Genomic DNA, 21,238 nt, shown 5'->3' on the forward strand with positions numbered 1-21,238 from the left:
AAAAATATAAAGTAGAAGGGATGGCTTTTATATTGGCTCCAACCAACTACATGACTACCTAAAAAACCCTAATTCTATCTCTTTCCTTTCCCCACCTTCAATACGGAGGAAATACGAACATCAGCACCACCCCAGAGCAACAATGGCTACTTACGATCTAACTCCGAGAATTGCACCCAATTTAGACAGGCACCTGGTGTTCCCTCTCTTGGAGTTTATCCAAGAACGACAGCTATACCCAGAGGAACAGATCTTCAAGTCCAAAATCGAGCTCTTGAGCAAAACTAACATGGTCGATTATGCCACGGATATCCACAAGAGCCTCTACCACACTGAAGACGTCCCTCAAGGTAACTACAAATTTCATCTTTTCTGACCTTGGGCGCTCTATACATGAATGCTATGTGATGTGTTTGGTTGGGTTTTTGTTAGATATGATTGAGAGGAGAGCAGAAGTCGTAGCGAGAATGAAGGCCCTAGAGGAGGGGGCGGCCCCTCTTGTGGCTTTTTTGCAAAATGCAAACGCACGTGCAGGAGTTGCGAGAGGACAAATAGTACAATCTTCAGATGCTTAATGACCGCTTCCAGGTTTGCAATTTCAATTTATGCTTTAGTAATGGGTGATTGTAATGTAATGTAGAATTGGTATGGGTGTCGTTTCTTGCTCCTAAACCTACTTTGGTTTAATCTTGTTTGAGTTTTTGAAGTGTGCTATGCAACTGGCATTATTGTAATTGAAGTGTTATGCTAATTCAGGCGTCATATTTATTGGGATGAAATGATGTGGCGATATTGTTGAGTTCAAAAGAAATTGCTGAATCCAAAAGCTCCCTTGCTTCTGTATTGAAAGACTCAATTTCTCAATATAAGTGGATTGTCAAAGCTTTTAATTTTAGCTGAATTCCACTTTTTCTTCAACTTGTGTCATAGTGATATAGCTTCTATGCATTCCAAAGTCATTATCAGATCCAAATCATCCAATGATTGCACATTGGTGTTGCTATTGATAAGTCTCTTGCATAATTTCATCACAGAAGTTCTTGGACGTTACCTTCAAGTAATTCTTTTCTTCCTAAATCCCCCCTCCTACTGCTACTTTTTTTGGGAGGGGTTTGTTGGTTAAGAGATTTGGTTATCTTACTCTTGAGAATGCACTCATAAAATGACGTTAGGGTTTGTTGGTTAAGATATATAGTTATTCTTACTCTCAAGAATGCACTCATGAAATGGTGGTAATGCTTCATTGTCAGATTGGTCCAAAGCAGATTGAGGCACTATATCTAGCTACTTTATATTTCTCTCTTTTCTTCTTCCGTCTACAACCTAGCTAATCTTACTCTACTTCTACACGCTACTCTTTCTATACTCTCCTTAACGCTGCTTCTTCGTTAGGATTTTTCCTCTCCATTTCTTCTTCTTCTTCCTCCTGATGGATCCAATGACATTTCTCTTAGCAGTGTTGCTCATATTAGCTTTCGTGTCATTTTCCTCCATATCATGTTGTATTTACCTGTTGAGGAGGGACCTGAAGAGGTCCCCTCATTTCCTTCCCAACAAAGTCAGCTCCCCTCCTTTCCTTCCTGTCACCGTCAGCTCCCCTCCTTCCCAGCAGGGCTCCTATGAGTTAACACCATTAACTAACAGGTAGGAGGACTTCTCAGTGAGCCCTGAGTTAACACCCATAGTGTTAAATCAGCCTAAGGTTCCTTTTATGTTCAGCCCTGATCGAAGCCCTCCTGAAGCTCCAAGAGAGAAAATTTATTGCCAAAGTGCTTCCTCATCTTCCTTTCCTCCACAGCCGTGGCTTGAAGAGTGTGCTTTTTCTTCACAACACCCATGGACGTTGGGATATCTCCAATTTGCATGATAGGATGCTTTGGTCAAGAAGGGAATGGGGGTTTATTTTGTACCAGGGGAATGAGATTTATTTTGTACCAGGGAAATAGGGTTTATTTTGTACCAAGGGAATGGGGTTTTATGGTCCTCAATCTGATGAATTTGTATTTTTGTGTTTTTCATGTATAGAAGAACTTTTTTGTGTAATGGATAATATGTTTCTTAAGGGAATGGGGATTTATTTTGTACCAAGGGAATGGGGGTTTATTTTGTACCTGGGGAATGAGGTTTATTTTGTACCAGGGAAATGGGGTTTATAACCCAGGAGTATGAGGTTTTATAGTGAGCCCCAGCCTCAACTAAGGGAACTTCTGGTACAAAATAAATCCCATTTCCCTGGTACAAAATAAACCTCATTCCCCTTATACAAAATAAACCCCCCATTCCTTTAAGAAACATATTATCCATTACACAAAAAAGTTCTTCTATACATGAAAAACACAACAATACAAATTCATCGGATTGAGGACCATAAAACCCCATTCCCCTTGTACAAAATAAATCCTATTTCCCTGGTACAAAATAAACCTCTTTACAAATAAACCTCCATTCCCTTCATGACCAAAGCATCCAATCATGCAAACTGAAGAGATATCCCAACGGTTGTGGAGGAAAGGAAGATGAGGAAGCACTTTGGCAATAAATTTTCTCTCTTGGAGCTTCAGGAGGGCGTTGATCAGGGTTGAACATAAAAGAAACCTTAGGCTGATTTAACACTATGGGTGTTAACTCAGGACTCACTGAGAAGTCCTCCTACCTGTTAGTTAATGGTGTTAACTCATAGGAGCCTTGTTAGGAAGGAGGGGAGCTGATGGTGACAGAAAGCAGAGGAGGGGAGTTGACTTTGTTGGGAAGGAAATGAGGGGACCTCTTCAGGTCCCTCCTCAATAGGTAAATGCAACATGATACGGAGGAAAATGACACGAAGGCTAATATGAGCAACACTGCTAAGAGAAATGTGAATGTGTCCATCAGGAGGAAGAAGAAGAAGAAATCGAGAGGAAAAACCCTAACGAAGAAAGGGAGAGGAAAAACCCTAACGAAGAAGCGGCGGGAAGGAGAGTAGAGAAAGAGTAGCGTGTAGAAGAAGTACAGTAAGATTAGCTAGGTGGTGTAGACGGAAGAAGAAAAAATATATATATATAAAGTAGAAGGGATGGCTTTTATATTGGCTCCAACCAACTACATGACTACCTAAAATACCCTAATTCTATCTCTCTCCTTTCCCCACCTTCTATACGGAGGAAATACGAACATCAGCACCACCCCAGAGCAACAATGGCTACTTACGATCTAACTCCGAGAATTGCACCGAATCTAGACGGGCACCTGGTGTTCCCTCTCTTGGAGTTTCTCCAAGAACGACAGCTATACCCAGAGGAACAGATCTTCAAATCCAAAATCGAGCTCTTGAGCAAAACTAACATGGTCGATTACGCCATGGATATCCACAAGAGCCTCTACCACACTGAAGACGTCCCTCAAGGTAACTACAAATTTCATCTTTTCTGACCTTGGGCGCTCTATATATGATGCTTATGTGATGTGTTTGGGTGGGTTTTTGTTAGATATGATTGAGAGGAGAGCGAAAGTCGTAGCGAGATTGAAGGCCCTAGAGGAGGGGGCGGCCCCTCTTGTGGTGTTTTTGCAGAATGCGAATGCCGTGCAGGAGTTGCGAGCGGACAAACAGTACAATCTTCAGATGCTTAATGACCGCTTTCAGGTTTTCAATTGCAATTTATGCTTTAGTAATGAGTGATTGCAATGTAATGTAGAATTCGTATGAGTGTCGTTTCTTGCTCCTAAACCTACTTTGGTTTAATCTTGTTTGAGTTTTTGAAGTGTGCTATGCAACTGGCATTATTGTAATTGAAGTGTTATGCTAATTCAGGCGTCATATTTATTGGGATGAAATGATGTGGTGTTATTGTTGAGTTCAAAAGAAATTGCTGAATCCAAAAGCTCCCTTGCTTCTGTATTGAAAGACTCAATTTTTCAATATAAGTGGATTGTCAAAGCTTTTAATTTTGGCTGAATTCCACTTTTTCTTCAACTTGTGTCATAGTGATATAGCTTCTATGCATTCCAAAGTCATTATCAGATACAAATCATCCAATGATTGCACAATAGTGTTGTTATTGATAAGTCTCTTGCATAATTTCTGTAACAGCCCGGAAACTGGTACCCTCCGGTAACGGCCCGAACCATCACCGGCACTAGGATCCAGATCGGCTTAAGGTCGCCGGGACCCGTAGCAAGCCTAACAAGAACTCTGTGCACCTGATAAATCCCATACATGATCAGACATAACATAAAACACTCAGATTTTTCTTCCATCAATCAGGCTTATTCTAAACATGCATTCAGATATATCAATCTGAAATAGCCTCAGGGCCTATGCCAGTGAACACTGTCTGTTGTGGGTCAAGGGATGGAAACCCTTTCTTCCCATAATCATTCACTGGAAACTCATAAACAACCATACATATAACCTGGTTCAGCACATTTCCCATCGCGAAATGTAAAACAGGATGCATGTATAAAGGGATTAAACATACTCTAGGGCATAGCACAAATCTATCCATTATGTAACACCACATATCTATACATTGCATACCAACTAATCTTTAATTACATCATGTCCACTATCTATTATATCTGTACATGCAAAACTTTCCTCTTTACTCTTGCTGACTCTGCTGACTCTGACTTCCCATAGCTATCTCAGAACCTGCAAAACTGGGGTTAAGGGAGAGGGATGAGCTACTATAGCCCAGTGAGTAGGAACAATAAAACAGTTCATTAATTACATGCCAACATGGAATGCATCACATCACAAACATTTTACAACAAGGATGAACTTGTTACCAATAGCCCTCTACCATATACCCTACTTGCTAGGGAGGCGAAGCCATCACCTAGTCTTCTATGTCCAATCTGTGCTAGGGAGGCGGAGCCATCACCCAGTCTTCTCTTATCCATGGTCTGTCTATCTCATAGTACCAGGAGCGACCTGGACTATCCAGGAGCGACCTGGACTATCCAGGAGCGACCTGGCATTACATGTCATATCTCTATCATAGTATCTCATCTCATACCAAGGGCTACGGATCATCCAACATTCATCCACAACAACAACAATAACGTATGCAATGCATCATATTCGTGAAGGCTAATGCAATACAACCTAATACATATCATGGCATTACATGATGCATGGAACATGCTAGGAACGTGTCATTTTTCAATTAAAAACATTAAGTTAGTTCCACTCACCTGTAGCCTCGGCTTGGCTAACTCTAGGCTACTTCTATCTCTGAAACAGGTACGACTGCGAAACACCTCGGTTCCTCGAGTCCAATCCTACAATGGAGGACGCAAATGAGGTACCAAACATAAACGACTAAGACTCTAAACAACTCCCCGAAAACCCCCTGGAACATCATAAACTAATCATGGAAAACAAGCAAAGAAAGGCTGGACAGGGTACTTTCGGCGGCAGGTTCGGCGGCCGAAACCCCCCTCCAGAGACGAAACTCATGCATGTTCAGCGGCACCTTCGGCGGCCGAAGGTCTCGTCCAGAGACGAAACTCACATACTTTTGGCGGCCGAACTTCTTCTTTCGGCGGCCGAAAGTCCTTTTCTAAACCGAAAGCATAGCTTTCGGGGGCAAGCTTTGGCAGCCGAAACTGCCTCCTCAAGGGGTTCGGCGGCCGAACCTGGTTTTGCCCGAAAGGCAGAACCTGCTCTGCTTCATGCAAACTTTGCCCAAAATCCTACCACATGCATATCAACTACTCCCAACTAGCATATACACACATATATGCACAAAGGGGTCCAAAACTAACCTAAAACCCCAAACAAACCTCATCAAATAACATATAACATGCTTGAACATCAAAATCAACAAAAACCTCCTCTAAACCTAAACATGCATACCACCCATAAAAACTTCATAAAACCTTCAAAAAGCATGCTAGAAGCTCAGGATCTTCACTTACCTCTTGAAGAACTTGAGGTGGAAGGATCCTAACGTGGAGATGTGAAGAAATCTACTCTCCAAGCTCCAAACTTCCACACTTGGTTATTTTGCTCAAATCTTCAACACAACCATAAAACCTTTAAACCTTATGAAAAATTTGAAGGAAAACTCAAAAATCATCAAAGTCAACGTGGAGGAGGCTTGGCTCACCTCTGGCTGCAGGTGGAGGAGAAAATATCCTCCTCTCACCGACCTTTGGCCCTTTTGTAGGTGGCTGGCCAGACCACCTTCGGCAGCCGAACGTGAAGCCGAAACCATGCAATGTTCGGCGGCCGAAAATGACCTTCGGCGGCCGAACCTTTGCCTTTCTCCCTTATTGCTTTTCTTTCAAGACCTTAGTCCGTAAACCATTTTAAACCATTAAAACACTTAAAACATCTTGAGAAAAATACATGTAGTACCCTTCTAGCTACTTCCGACACCTGAGATTCCACCGGACTACAGGAATTCCGATGCCGGATCTAGCCGGGTATTACAATTTCATCACAGAAATTCTTGGACGTTACCTTCAAGTAATTCTTTTCTTCCTAAATCCCCCCTCCTACTGCTACTTTTTTTGGGAGGGGTTTTTTGGTTAAGAGATTTGGTTATCTTACTCTTGAGAATGCACTCATGAAATGGCGTTAGGGTTTGTTGGTTAAAATATATAGTTATTCTTACTCTCTAGAATGCACTCATGAAATGGTGGTAATGCTTCATTATCAGATTGGTCCAAAGCAGATTGAGGCACTCTATCAGTATGCCAAATTTCAGTTTGAATGTGGAAACTACTCTGGTGCAGCTGACTACCTGTATCAATACAGGGCCTTGTGCACTAACAGTGAAAGGAGTCTGAGTGCGCTGTGGGGAAAGATGGCAGCTGAGATATTGATGCAAAACTGGGATATTGCTCTTGAAGAACTTAATAGGTTGAAAGAAATAATTGATTCAAATGTGGTTTTATTGTATCTACTTTTCCCTGTATCATGATTGTAACGACCCGAAAATCGGACCGCCACCGGCGCTAGGATTTAGGTCGGCTTAAGGCCACCGGAACCCATACCAAGCCTACTCTGGACTCTATACACCTGTTCAATCCCATACATGATTATACATTACCATGAAAACTTTGATCTTTTTTTTTTTTTTTCCATCTCAGCTTGACCTATGCATGAAAACATAGAACCACTCAGGGTCATCAAGCTAGCTTGATCTATGTACATATACATAGAACCTCATTGGGTCATCAAGCTTGTTTCATTAAGAAACCATCTAAAACATTACATTCCATTCATAAAACTCATGTATAAAGAGGGATTAAACATACACTAGGGCAAACACAACACTATAACATAACATAAATTTCTATAACTTTACATAACCCTATACATGACTTGTCTTTTCATAACATAACTTCTCTTTACATCATGTCCACTGCTATACACTATTATACTTGCTAGACTTTACCCTTTGCTCTTTCTTTGTCTTTCCTCTGAGGCCCTGAAACATGGGGGGTTAGGGAGAGGGGTGAGCTACTAGAGCCCAGTGAGCGGAAACATAAAACATTTAAATACATATGCTAGCATGAGATGCATCACATCACAAGTAATTCATCTTTTGGACGGACGGATCCAAAATTCCCTTGCTCTATGCCCGACCCTCAAAGGGGCTCCTCAAGACTTCTGTTACACATAACATAAACATGAACTCTGTGTCCGGCCCTCCCTGGGGCTCTCATGGACCTCTGTTAACTCTGTATCTCAAGGGCTAGTGGATAATACTCTATGTCCGTCCACAATCTCAAGAAATAATGCAATGCGTCATATTCGTGTTTTCTAATGCAATACAACCTATTACATACATGGCATTTATGATGCATGCTTCATGCTAAAACTTCCTTTTCATTTCAAAACATAGGTTAGATCCACTCACCTCTAGCTCTGCTGAACACCTCTGAAGACAAACTAACTCTGGGGGCCTCCTTGGTTCCTCAGGTCCGCACCTACACAGGTGGACTCAAATGAGGTCCCAACAAACTCTAATATAACTCTGAACATCTCCCCAAAACCCCCCTAAAACATCATAAACATGCATGGAAAAACAAGCAAAAGAAGGCTGGACAGGGCACTTTCGGCGGCAGGTTCGGCGGCCGAAAGTCCCTCCAGAGATGAAAGTCATGCACTTTCGGGGGCAAGGTTCGGCGGCCGAAAGACCCTCCAGAGATGAAAGTCCCAACCTTCGGCGGCCGAAACTCTCTGCCAGAGCCGAAAGTCCAAGCTTTTGAGGGCGAGTTTAGGCGGCCAAAGCAACCTCCTCAGGGGTTCAGCGGCCGAAACTACCTTCGGCGGCCGAACCTGAGTTCTCCAGCAAGGCAGAACTCGGGTCTCTCGCATACACACAGCCTCCAAAACCCTTACCAACACCCAAAACACACAACCAACCTTTCAAAACCATGCATATACCCTCAACCATGCACATAGGGGCTGAAAACAAGCTTAAAACCCCAAGAACACAAACATATCATCACATAAGCAAAAAGGGTGCATAAACCCTTCTCATGCAAACTCATGCAAACCCATGCAAACTACCCATTTAAAACTTACTTAAAACACAAGGGGAGATAAGGATCCATGCTTACCTCTTGAAGAACGAGAGGATTGATGGTCCAACTTGGAGATGTCAAGGAAAAACCAAATCAAACTCTCCAAGCCTCTAAACTTTGCTCTTTTGTTTAAAACCTTCAAAACCAAGCTCAAGCTTATGAAAAACCATGAAAGAACTTGGGGAAAACATAAAATCATCCAAGGAGGGCATGAACTCACCCTGGTTTGGGAAGAGGAAGAAACCTCATACCTCCCTCCTCTGCCGACCTAGGGGACTTTTATAGGTGGCTTGGTCAACCATTTTCGGCGGCCAAACCTGCACCCGCAACTCAACCAAGTTCGGCGGCCGAACCAGGCTTTCGGGGGCAGCAAAACACAGCCACTTTCGGCGGCCGAACTTCTCCTTCGGCGGCCGAACTTCCTTTTTCCCTCCTTGGCCTTTTCTTTTCAAAACTCATTTCCTTTCTCTAAAAACCAATCAAAACTTATAAAAAACATGTTAAAAACCTATAGTTTACCCATCAAGAAGGCTCCGACATTCACGACATTCCAGATTCCAGCGAAGATACTGCCGCAAAGTAGGAATTTCGATGCCGAGATCTATCCGGGTATTACATTCTCCCCCCCTTAAGAACATTCGTCCCCGAATGTTCCTCTCTATTACATGCACATCACAACATGAGCTTAGCATAACACAAAACACAAAAAAAAAAAAAAAAAAAAAAAAAAACACAAAACTCTTACTTAAAAGAGGTAGGGATACTGCTGGAGCTTAGACTCCCGTGTCTCCCAGATCCCTTCTACTATACTATGGTGGTTCCCGAGGACTTTCACTATCAAGGTCTCTTTGTTTCCTAACTTTCTAATCTAAGTGTCTATGATCCGCTCTGGTTGCTCTACATAAGTGAGATCTGTTAGGATCCCTACACCTGGTTCACTGAGAACCTTTCCCAGATCTGACACAAACTTTCTTAACATGGAAACATGAAAGACCGGACGGATTCTTTCTAAAATGAACCACCCCATCCGTTGGAGACACCTTTAGCAATACTAGATCCCCCTCCTCGAACTCTAGATGCTTCTAGTGAACATTTTCATAGCTCTTATGCCGACTAACAGCAATTCTGAGCCTTCCTCTGATCGTGAACACAACTCTGTTGGTAATTTTTACCAACCCAGGCCCTGCAAAGGACCTCTTCCTTACTTCCTCAACATACACCTGCACTAACTTGTCCACAGAGTAGCCACTTCTGACAGGAATAAAGGGAGCAGATTTGGTCAATCTGTCCACAATTTTCCCAGAAGAAAACTAGTTTGTCGAACGCTGTCGATAACCCTACTACAAGATCCATAGCTATGCTCTTCCATTTCCACTTGGGATCGGTAGCGGGTTTGTAACAGCCCGGCCCCGTACGACCGGCCCTGTTACCGCTCACAGCCCGTGACCTTCCTCTGGGCCCATCCACTGTGAGCAGCTCTTAACATCCCTTCACCCTCACGGGTTCCAGGCAGGATTTGTCCCTCGGGGGAGGAGGCGACCTAATTCCCAAAGGAAGGAATTGGGCCAAATCCACTCGGGCTAGGGCGGGCCGTAATGGCTCCCCCGAGGGACAAATCCTGCCTGGAACCCGTGAGGGTGAAGGGATGTTAAGAGCTGCTCACAGTGGCTGGGCCCAGAGGAAGGTCACGGGCTGTGAGCGGTAACAGGGCCGGTCGTACGGGGCCGAGCTGTTACATAAAAAGGCACAATTGGTACTCACTCTCACCAGACTATTCCCTTAAAGTGGGAGGTCAAGGGTTCGAGCAGTGGGGGAGGCGACCTAATTCCCAGAGGAAGGAATTGGGCCAAATCCACTCGGGCTAGGGCGGGCGGTAATGGCTCCCCCGAGGGACAAATCCTGCCTGGAACCCGTGAGGGTGAAGGGATGTTAAGAGCTGCTCACAGTGGCTGGGCCCAGAGGAAGGTCACGGGCTGTGAGCGGTAACAGGACCGGTCGTACGGGGCCGGGCTGTTACAGGGTTAAGCATTCCAGCTGACTTCTGATGTTCTAGCTTCGTTCTCTGGTATACCTCGCAGGCTGACACAACCTGTGCTACTTCTCTCTTCATAACTGGCCACCAACACACCTTTCCCAGGTCTTGATATATCTTGGTGGCTCCAGGATAAACACCATACCTGGCATTATGAGCTTCCCTCATAATGCCTTCCTTCAGACTGATGTCATCTTGTAACGACCCCAAAATGGACCGTCACCGGCGCTAGGATTCAGGTCGGCTTAAGGCCGCCAGAACCCGTAGCAAGCCTGCTATACTCTCTGTGTACCTGTAAAATCTCATACGTGGTCATACATTTTCTGTGAAAATAAAAACTCTTTTCTGAACCAAGGCTTAACCTGTGCATGCACTATCTCTGTACTCTGTACTCTGTACTCTGTACTCTGTACTCTGTACCCTGACTAGAGCTTACTCTAGATGGGTTAATTCATACCTGTTAAGCCTGGTATTTTTCACATACTCTGTAAAACAGTTATATAAACAGACCATGTATCCAAAAGATTTACAACACAAAATAACTAAGTCAAGCACATTTCTAACTTATTCACAACTGTTACATCTCTTTAATACTACATGTCCACAATATTCTATTACAAAACTCTTCTCTCTTCCTGTACTCTGCTGGACTTCCCCTGTACACTGTACACTGTACACTGAACCTGCAAAACTGGGGTAAGGGAGTGGGATGAGCTCTATAGTCCAGTGAGTAGAACAGTAAAACAAGTCATTAAAACATGATCTTATGGGATGCATCATATCACAGACAATCCACATCAAGAGTAAACCTGTCACCACATAGTCCCGGTAACTCTGCCGTGCCAGGGCGTAGAATCGAGCACCTGGTCTTCCTGTCATATATGTATACGTGTATATAACACCTGTGTACTTACCATGCCAGGGCATAGTCAAAGGCTCCTGGACTTCTGCCAGGGCGTAGTCAAAGGCTCCTGGACTTCTCTATACCTGCCAGGGCGTAGTCAAAGGCTCCTGGTCTTTCTTAGAGACTATTGGATCATTCAGCATTTACCCACATCAACAAATAACTATGCAATGCAACATATTCGTGAACTCTAATGCAATCAACCTATTGCACAATCATGAAGCATGATAGATGCTAAAAACATTCCATTTCTCAATTAAAAGATTTAAGTTTAGTTCCACTCACCTCTGGCTATCTCTGGACTGACTCTGCAGGCTCTGAAACTCTGGAGCAGTACTCACTGCTGCTCTTTCTGGTTCCTCTAGTCTGTGCCTACACAGATGGACTCAAATGAGGGACCAAACTAACTTATGATCAACTCTATTAAACTCCCCAAGGATCCCCTTAAACTCACTCAAACAACCATGCAAAGCATGCAAAGGAAAGCTGGACAGGACACTTTCGGCGGCAGGTTCGGCGGCCGAAAGTCCTCTCCAGAGCCGAAACTCAAGCACCTTCGGCGGCCGAATCTCTACTTTCGGCAGCCGAACCCTTTCGGGGGCAAGTTTCGGGGGCTGAAAGGCACTCCAGAGACGAAAGTCTCTAATCTTCGGGGGCACCTTCGGCGGCCGAAACTCCCCTCCAGAGCCGAAAGTCCAAAGGCTCGGGGGCAAGCTTAGGCAACCGAAGCCACCTCCTCAGCACATTCGGCGGCCGAAGCTTCCTTCGGCGGTCGAAGCTGAGTTCATCAGCAAGGCAAAAACTTGCTCTGCCTCTCGCCAAAAGCTCCAATCCTTCCAAAACTCAAACACCTCAACTTCTCAACTTGCATACACCCAAGTATATGCTCAAAGGGGTCAAAAACTACCTAAAAACCCCAACAACACAAAACACATAACACATAAACAAGCTTTTCTCACAAAATCAACAAAAACTCTCTTTTTACCCTATTCATGTAACTCTCTCCATAATCCCCATAAAACCTTCATAAATCATAAAAACAAGTTCAGGATCTTCACTTACCTCTTGAAACCAAGAAGATGAACAATCCTAACGTGGAGTTTTGGAGCAACTCTCCTTCAAACTCTCCAAACTTCAAACTCTAAGTTTTTAGCTCAAAACCTTCAAAATAACATAAAAATCAATCAAATCTTTGCAAGATTCAATGAAAACATGAAGAAAACTTAAGAAAGACAGAGTCTCACCTCAGAAAGTGAAAGGAAAAGCAATTCTTATCCGTTCAACCAACTGAGGGCCATTTTATAGGTGGCTGGCCAGACCACCTTCGGCGGCCTATCGTGAAACCGAAAGCCATGCATGTTCGGCGGCCCAATGTCACCTTCGGCGGCCGAACCTGGCTTTTCTGCCTTGGTTCTTTTCTCTCAAAAACTCATTTCATTTCAACTTTAAAACCTTAAAACATACTATATTACTTTAGAAAAACATAAATCTTACCCTTCTAGAGAATGCTGACATCCTGGATTCCACCGGACGACAGGAATTCCGATGTCAGATTCTAGCCGGGTATTACATTCTCCCCCCCTTAAGAACATTCGTCCTCGAATGTTTCTAAAACAAATAAACAAACACATAAAAAGGAGGAAACTAACCTTAAAACAAAGACGGATACTGCTGGAGCATAGACTCCCGTGTCTCCCAAGTGCACTCTTCTAAATTATGGTGGTTACACAGAACTTTCACCATCGGAATCTCTTTGTTCCTTAGCTGTCTGATCTGCGTGTCAAGAATCCGCACTGGCTGCTCTATATAGGTGAGATCCCCAAGAATCTCTACATCAGGCTCACTAATAACCTGATCCGGATCTGATACAAATTTCTGTAGCATAGAAACATAAAATACCGGGTGAATTCTCTCCATAGAAGTAGGTAAATCCAGCTTATATGATACATTTTCGATCCCCTGCACGATCTCAAAGGGTCCAATGTACCGTGGAGCTAACTTGCCCTTCTTTCCAAAACGAACCACTCCTTTCATTGGAGACACCTTCAGCAATACCCAATCTCCCTCCTGAAACTCTATCTGTTTCCTACGAACGTCTGCATAGCTTTTTTGTCTGCTTTGAGCTGTTCTGATCCTCTCTCTGATCACAGGCACTGTTCTACTGGTAATCTCTACTAACTCTGGCCCTGCAAGAGCTTTCTCTCCTACCTCTTCCCAGCAAACAGGTGATCTGCACTTCCTCCCATACAATGCTTCATAAGGAGCCATCCCTATGCTAGCATGATGGCTGTTATTGTAGGCAAACTCCACCAAAGGTAGATGTTGCCTCCAAGAACCGCCAAAATCTAACACACACATTCTGAGCATATCCTCTATGGTTTGGATGGTCCTCTCTGACTGCCCATCAGTCTGTGGGTGGAAAGCAGTGCTAAAATCTAATCTTGTGCCCATTGCACTCTGCAGACTTCGCCAAAATCTGGAGGTGAACTGAGGTCCTCTGTCTGAAACTATAGACACTGGAACTCCATGTAGTCTCACTATCTCATCTAGATATACCTGTGCCAACTTATCCACAGAATAGTTACTCCTAACTGGAATGAAATGAGCAGATTTCATGAGTCTATCTACAATCACCCATATAGAGTCTATCCTGTTGGATACTGCCGGTAAGCCCACTACAAAATCCATAGCTATGTTCTCCCATTTCCATTCTGGAATCGGCAGTGGGTTAAGCATTCCAGCCAGCTTCTGATGTTCTAGTTTCACCCTCTGACAAACCTCACAGGCTGTCACAAACTGCGCCACTTCTTTCTTCATGGCTGGCCACCAATATACTCTCTTTAGATCCTGATACATCTTGGTGGCACCTGGGTGAACACTATACCTCGCATTATGAGCTTCCCTCATAATGTCTTTCTTCAGACTGCTACTATCTGGTACACAAAGTCGACTCCCATATCGAAGGATCCCTTTGCTGTCAAATCTAAACTCTGCACTGTTGCCTGACTGAACGGTCCTGGCAATTTTTATCAACTCAGGGTCCTTATGCTGTTTCTGAGCTACCTGCTCTAGAAACACTGGTGTCACTCTCATCTGTGCTATCAATGCACCCGTACCAGACAACTCTAGTTGTAACCCTTCTTCAATGAGGTTATAAAGCTCCATCACTACTGGTCTCCGCTCTGCTGCTATATGGGATAAACTGCCTAGTGACTTCCGGCTTAGGGTGTCTGCCACAACATTCGCCTTACCCGGATGATACTGGATCTTACAATCATAATCACTGAGCAATTCTACCCATCTTCTCTGCCTCAAATTCAGTTCTCTCTGGCTCAAGATGTACTATAAACTCTTGTGATCACTGAAGATCTCGCATTTAACCCTGTAGAGGTAATGCCTCCACATCTTGAGTGCAAAGATAACTGCTGTCATCTCTAGGTCATGGGTGGGGTAATTCAACTCGTGCTTCTTCAACTGTCTAGAAGCATAAGCAATCACCCTATCACTCTGCATCAAAACACAACCCAATCCCACTCGAGATGCATCACAGAACACTGTGAAATCCTCGTTACTAACAGGCAGAGCTAGCACTGGTGCTGATGTCAATCTCCTTTTGAGCTCCTCAAAGCTCTCTTCACACTGGTCTGACCAGGCAAACTTCTGGTTTTTCTGAGTTAGTTTGGTCATAGGAGCAACTATCTTCGAGAAATCCTGTACGAACCTCCTGTAGTAACCTGCCAGTCCCAGAAAACTTTTAATCTCAGTCACTGTAATGGGTCTGGGCCAGTTAGCTACAGCCTCTATCTTCTTGGGGTCTACCTCAATCCCATCTGCTGACACTACATGTCCCAAGAAGGAAATGCTCCTCAACCAAAACTTACACTTAGAGAACTTGGCATACAAACCATGCTCTCTCAGTGTCTGCAGAACTATCCTCAGATGCTGGGCATGCTCCTCTACATCTCTAGAATACACTAAGATATCGTCAATGAAAACAATAACAAAGTGATCCAGATACTCGCTGAAAACTCTGTTCATGAGATCCATGAATGCTGCAGGGGCGTTAGTCAACCCGAACGGCATCACTAAGAACTCATAATGCCCATATCTGGTCCTGAAAGCTGTCTTTGGCACATCTGCTTCTCTGAATCTCAACTGATCATACCCGGATCTCAGATCAATTTTAGAGAAACAACCTGCTCCAGCTAGCTGGTCGAATAGATCATCAATCCTAGGTAGAGATACCTATTCTTGGTAGTGACCTTGTTCAACTGTCTGTAGTCGATACAAAGTCTGAGGGATCCATCCTTCTTTCTGACAAAAAGCACTGGAGCACCCCAAGGTGAGGTACTAGGGCGGATGAAACCCTTATCTACCAAATCCTGCAACTGTTCTTTCAACTCCTTTAACTCTGCTGGCGCCATCCTGTAGGGAGGAATAGAGATAGGTCTGGTACCAGGCAGCAATTCAATTTCAAACTCTATCTCCCTATCAGATGGTAGTCCTGGAAGTTCGTCTGGAAAAATATCTGGAAATTCTCGGACTACTGGTATCGAAGCTGGTTCCCTAACTTGTCTGTCTAGCTCTCTCACATGAGCTAGAAACCCCTGACAACCCCTCCTAAGCAAATGACGAGCCTGAAGGGCTGAAATCAAACCTCTGGGTGTACCTCTCCTGTCTCCCCTGAAGACACACTCTGACCCATCCTAATTTCTGAGACTAACTACCTTGTCTCTACAGTCCAAGGTAGCACTATATGCAGAGTCAATCCATCCCTAGAATGACGTCAAAATCGGTCAAATCTAGAACCACAAAGTCAGCTGGAAGGCATCTACCCTCTATAAACACTGGACTGAAATGACAGACTGACACTGCCACTGATGGGTCATATTTGGGTCCACTGACCCAGAGAGGATACACTAACTCAGAACTGATCAAACCCAGTCTCTCTATGGCTCTCGAAGCAATAAAGGAATGAGAAGCACCGGGGTCCATCAAAGCGTACACATCTGAACACCCAATGATGAGATTACCTGACACCACTGTGTTTGACGTGTTAGCCTCCTCCTGTGTCACAGTGAAAATCCGTGCTAGGGCTACCGAATTTCCACCTCGGGAACCTGCTGCTGACGTAGAGGCTGCCCCTCTCCCTCTACCTCTGCCACTACTCTGAGGCATGACTGGAGCTGCTGGCTGTACTACTGGCTATACCACACTGCCTGAACTCATCTGCTGGGATGGTGCCATAAAAGTCACCTGAGGACAATCCCGAGCAAAATGCCCTTCCTGTCCACATTTAAAACAAGCTGTAGATCTGTGATCTTCCACACCTTCTGCATACTGGAATAGCTGTGCCAGAGCTTGAGCCACTACCAATTCCCAGACTAGACTTGGCTTTACTCCAGAACTTGTTCTTTAATCCTTTTGCTCTATCCCATCTCTTATTGCCTGAACTGGGGGCCTTAGAACCCGAAGCTTGTGCCTTTGACTGTTTCTGAATATTGGCACTAGCCTCCATTTTCCTGGCTGCATCCACTATAGAGTGGAAACTCTCCTTTTCTGCTGGAAGAATCAAGAAAGAATACCTGGGATGGAGTCTCATAGTATATCTCCTTGCCTTTTTCTGATCAGTATCATAGGCTTGACCCACATACTGAAGCAAATCCAGGAACTTATCTGTAAACTCATCAACACTCATTTCGTCTGTTTGTCTCAACTGTTCAAATTCGATTATTTTCATCTCCCTCGAACTATCAGGAAAAGCCCACCCTGCAAACTCATTGACGAACTCTCCCCACGACATACTATCCATCCTGGGCTCCATATAGTTCTTGAACCATTCTCTGGCCTTCTTACATTTCAGTGTAAACCCTGCCATTTCTATGGCTCTACTATCATCAGCTCCCAATTCACTGGTTATCATCCTAACTGATCTGAGGTATTTAAATGGATCATCTCCTGTGTTGTATTTAGGAGCATCCAATTTCAAGTACTCTGTCATTTTCACCTTACTTCCCCCAGATGAGCTAGGTTGCTGTGCTTCAACAACAGGGACTGGTGGTGGTGGTGGAGGTACTGGTTCATTTGGTTCTGGGTGTGCTGCACTTGGATGAATAGGTGAGGGTGGATACATGGGATATGGTGGATAATAATGAGGATAAGGCATATATGGCATGTAAGTAGGATATGGGACAAAACTAGAGTACTCCGACATACCTCCCATCGGATACTCTGAGTCCTAAGGAAAGGCTGGATAACCAAACCCCGAGGCCTGAACGCCTCCCTGCGACTCTCCCATACCTTCTTCAAATCTGCCTACACCCATGCTTTCATCTATTGTCTGATCAACCTCCATAGCCTCCCTCACTTCCTCTGATCTCCCTCCTCTAGCTGTTCCTCTTCTGCTCTCGTCTACAAACCTTCTAGGGTCTATTGACGTACCTTCCCTGCTAGATCTTTGTGACCTTGCCCTTGGCAATGCAGGAGGACGAGCAGCTATTCTCTCATTATCTGGTGGGACTCCAGTCAATCGAGCTGATCGACGAGTTCCTCGCATTTTAACTCTGGAAACAACACATAATATAGCATATCAGCATAAAATTAATACATATATCTCAATAATGCACATGCACATCATGGCATTTCATAACATCAAGTAAACAGGACTCAACATCCTATCCTAGTAGACATGATTTCCTATTGTGCTTGACTTCCTCTAACCTCTATGAGCCCGACACTCTCTGACTGTGAGGTTGTCGAAGCCGGTAAAAAATAACCTTTCTGGTTATCAACAAATTTACACTTGTAGATAGTGGTGAAAGGATCGAATCCACTGAGAATTGAGAACTCACCTATTTCTCTTTTTATGACCAATAAAATAAACTAAAAGTGAGATAAAAACTGAAAGTGGGATCAAACGAGATAAACTGAAAGCAAAAATAAATTGCAGTAAAAGTAAAATAGGGGGTTTGAGATTGATTGTAGTAACTAATAATGAGAATAATAATAGAAAGCAAATAAGTAAAATAAAAGGGGAAATCAATATGAGAAAAGTCTAGTTGAAGATATGGATCCACTTTGATTGTTTGGATTGATCATTGAAACTTAGATTATCTTGATTGGTTCAATAGATTAGTTATGGGGGTGGAAGACGCTTCTCACCACCATGTCTCTCCTTATGATTAAATTAATTAGGGAACGTCCTCTAATCAATTACTAATTAACAAATTGCCAAGGAACGTCCTTGGGCCATGGGCATCAAAACAATTGTCAATTGCATAAAGAAATAGAGAGATCCAATCCTAACTACTCAAACGTATGGAGATAACGCTAGATCATGCAATTCTTTGGTTTTTTACACCAAGTGTTCTAAGGTCAGAATATTTCCAGTAATTGCGGACTAAAAATAATCCCAACTAACAATCAATTAACTTTGCAATTAAAATCAAGTGGCCAATTTGATCAAAACAACAAAGTAATCATGTAATTAAAGTATCAATTGCATAAATATTGAACAAAACCAAAAATAATAATTTATGTTCAGATCTCACAACTCATTAAACAACCTTAGTTTCAACCGATCCTCAACTAGAATTAAAGAAATCTGCCACTCATTGGCTGAATTAAAAACAGAAAATTAAAAGGAAAAGAAAAGAACCGAAAATTGAGAAGAATCTGCCCTGTGCGCCGAACTTGCCGAATTGAAGAAATTCTGTGCCCATTCTTCGGCCGCTTAATGTCCTTTAAATAAGAAGAGAGTTGCGCCCTAATTGGGAGGTTGCTGGCCACGTGTGGATTTGTTTGCGCGGAGTGGGCTGAGGCGTTAAAGGTGGGCCATGCGCGAGCTTGCTTTGGCAGGCCTTGCGCGCGGGCGGGTCCACGTCCATGTGAAGGAATTGATGGAGCGGTCCACGTGCGCTGGAATTGATGAAGCTGGCGGGGCGCACGTGCAGATGAATTTGTGAATTGCATTGGTCCTGCGAATGGAGAGATTGTTCCGTGAGTGCTGTCCATGTGAGGAAGAGTTGCTGTGGCGGGGCCCATGTGAAGCTTTGTTGCGGGCCACATGTGATGTTGAGGCGTTTGTGCAGTGGGCGTTGAAGTTCAAGTGCGCTGAATGTGTTTTGGCCCATGTGAATTGCTTGGCGGGGCCCATGTGAAATGGGCTATCCACGGTGGAGTGCTGATCTAATGCGTTGGCGAGAATGTGCTTGAATATTTAAATTTCCAAATATTTTCCTTATTCAGCTCGTTTTGAATTTAACTTGGCAGGCTTGCTTTCTTTTGTTCCAAATAAAGCAATTCTAGGGGAATTTTCTCCAAATTGTCCTTTTATACCATTTTCTGCAAAATAATATTAAAAGCACTAAATTAAGCAGAAATCATATAAATATTTATCAATAATATTAATATAAAATGGACTAAATTATGCTCTATCAAATACCCCCATACTTAGCATTTTGCTTGTCCTCAAGCAAATAAACATAGTCAAATAAGTCTTCTCACTCTAGATCCTTATTTCCACTTAAACTCTTACTCTAGACCCTTATTTTGAATCATTGCAGTGAAGAATATATGTATGAAGATTACTCACCTCCTTTCCTCGTTTCCCTTTGCTTACCATGGCTAGGATTTATTTTCCTCAAGAGAGACCATACATGCACATTTTTGTTAAGACTTTTTCTAGCTTTCAGAGTGACTTGCCCTTATCATGAAGTACTTTTATTCAGGCTTTTTGCACTTTGATTTTGCTTAGAGAAGTCACCAACCTTTTGACGTGAAGGTACATATTTGTGATACCCACCCCCAGTTACTCAGTTGATCACCTTTCCAAGTGGCTACTAGCTCTTTTATTGGAACATTTTTTTGTGCTTTTGAGATCTTTGCCTTTGCTGAATTTTCTTTCTCTCAATGATTTGGGCAAGTCAACACCAATTGCTAAATCAAGTCACATTAAGTTCATTCACACAACTTTAATTTATTCTCAATCAATTGAGGGTCATCAATATATTTTTCACCATGGCAAACTCAAAGATTCAATTCAAAAGGCAATTCTCAAACATGAATATAACCCACTGCAAGTGATTCAACATAAGTTTAAAGAGTTTTCACATCAATGGGGTCATGGAAAGAAAGACTCATTCAACATAGTTCATCAGTTTTGAGTAGAGCAAAACAAAAAGAAGAAGATGGTTGTGGTTGTGTGTGTATTATTGAAAGTAAAAATAAACTAAAAGAAAACTGAAAGCATAAATCGCATAACTGAAAGAATTTTTTTTTTTTTTTTTTGAAAAATCTGAAAGGGGAATTGCAAAAGAGAGAAGAAGAAGATAAAAAGAAAGAAAAAGAGAAGAGGAAGAAGAGATATGCACCCCCACACTTAAATCATGCATTGTCCTCAATGTAAAAGAAGAGAGAAGAAGAGAAGAGAAGAAGAGAGGAGAGAACAAAGGAAACTGAGTACTTCCCTGGGGTGTGGTGTGCATGGCATGATCACTATTCAGACCGAGAGAGTGGAATTTCTTCCACTACTTGAACTGCGAATCCTTCATAATATGGTTTCAATCGATGCCCATTTACTTTGAAGATTTTTCCAGTTTCTATGCTTTTGATGTCTACAGCTCCATGGGGGTAGACATGTTCCACAATGAATGGTCCAATCCACCTAGATCGTAGCTTTTCTGGAAACAATTTCAAACGAGAGTCAAAGAGTAAAACTTTATCACCAACCTCAAATTGTTTTCTTGAAATATGACTATCATGGGAGACTTTGGTTTTTGTTT

At 43.1% G+C, this 21,238-nt stretch overlaps 1 pseudogene; it reads left to right on the forward strand.

The window, feature by feature from the left end:
- Positions 1 to 3,142: 3,142 nt before the first annotated feature.
- The window catches only part of LOC110611533, a 46,670-nt pseudogene continuing 28,574 nt past the window's right edge, over positions 3,143 to 21,238 (forward strand).

Source organism: Manihot esculenta, chromosome 3 (assembly GCF_001659605.2).
Source record: "Manihot esculenta cultivar AM560-2 chromosome 3, M.esculenta_v8, whole genome shotgun sequence".
Lineage (NCBI taxonomy): Eukaryota > Viridiplantae > Streptophyta > Magnoliopsida > Malpighiales > Euphorbiaceae > Manihot > Manihot esculenta.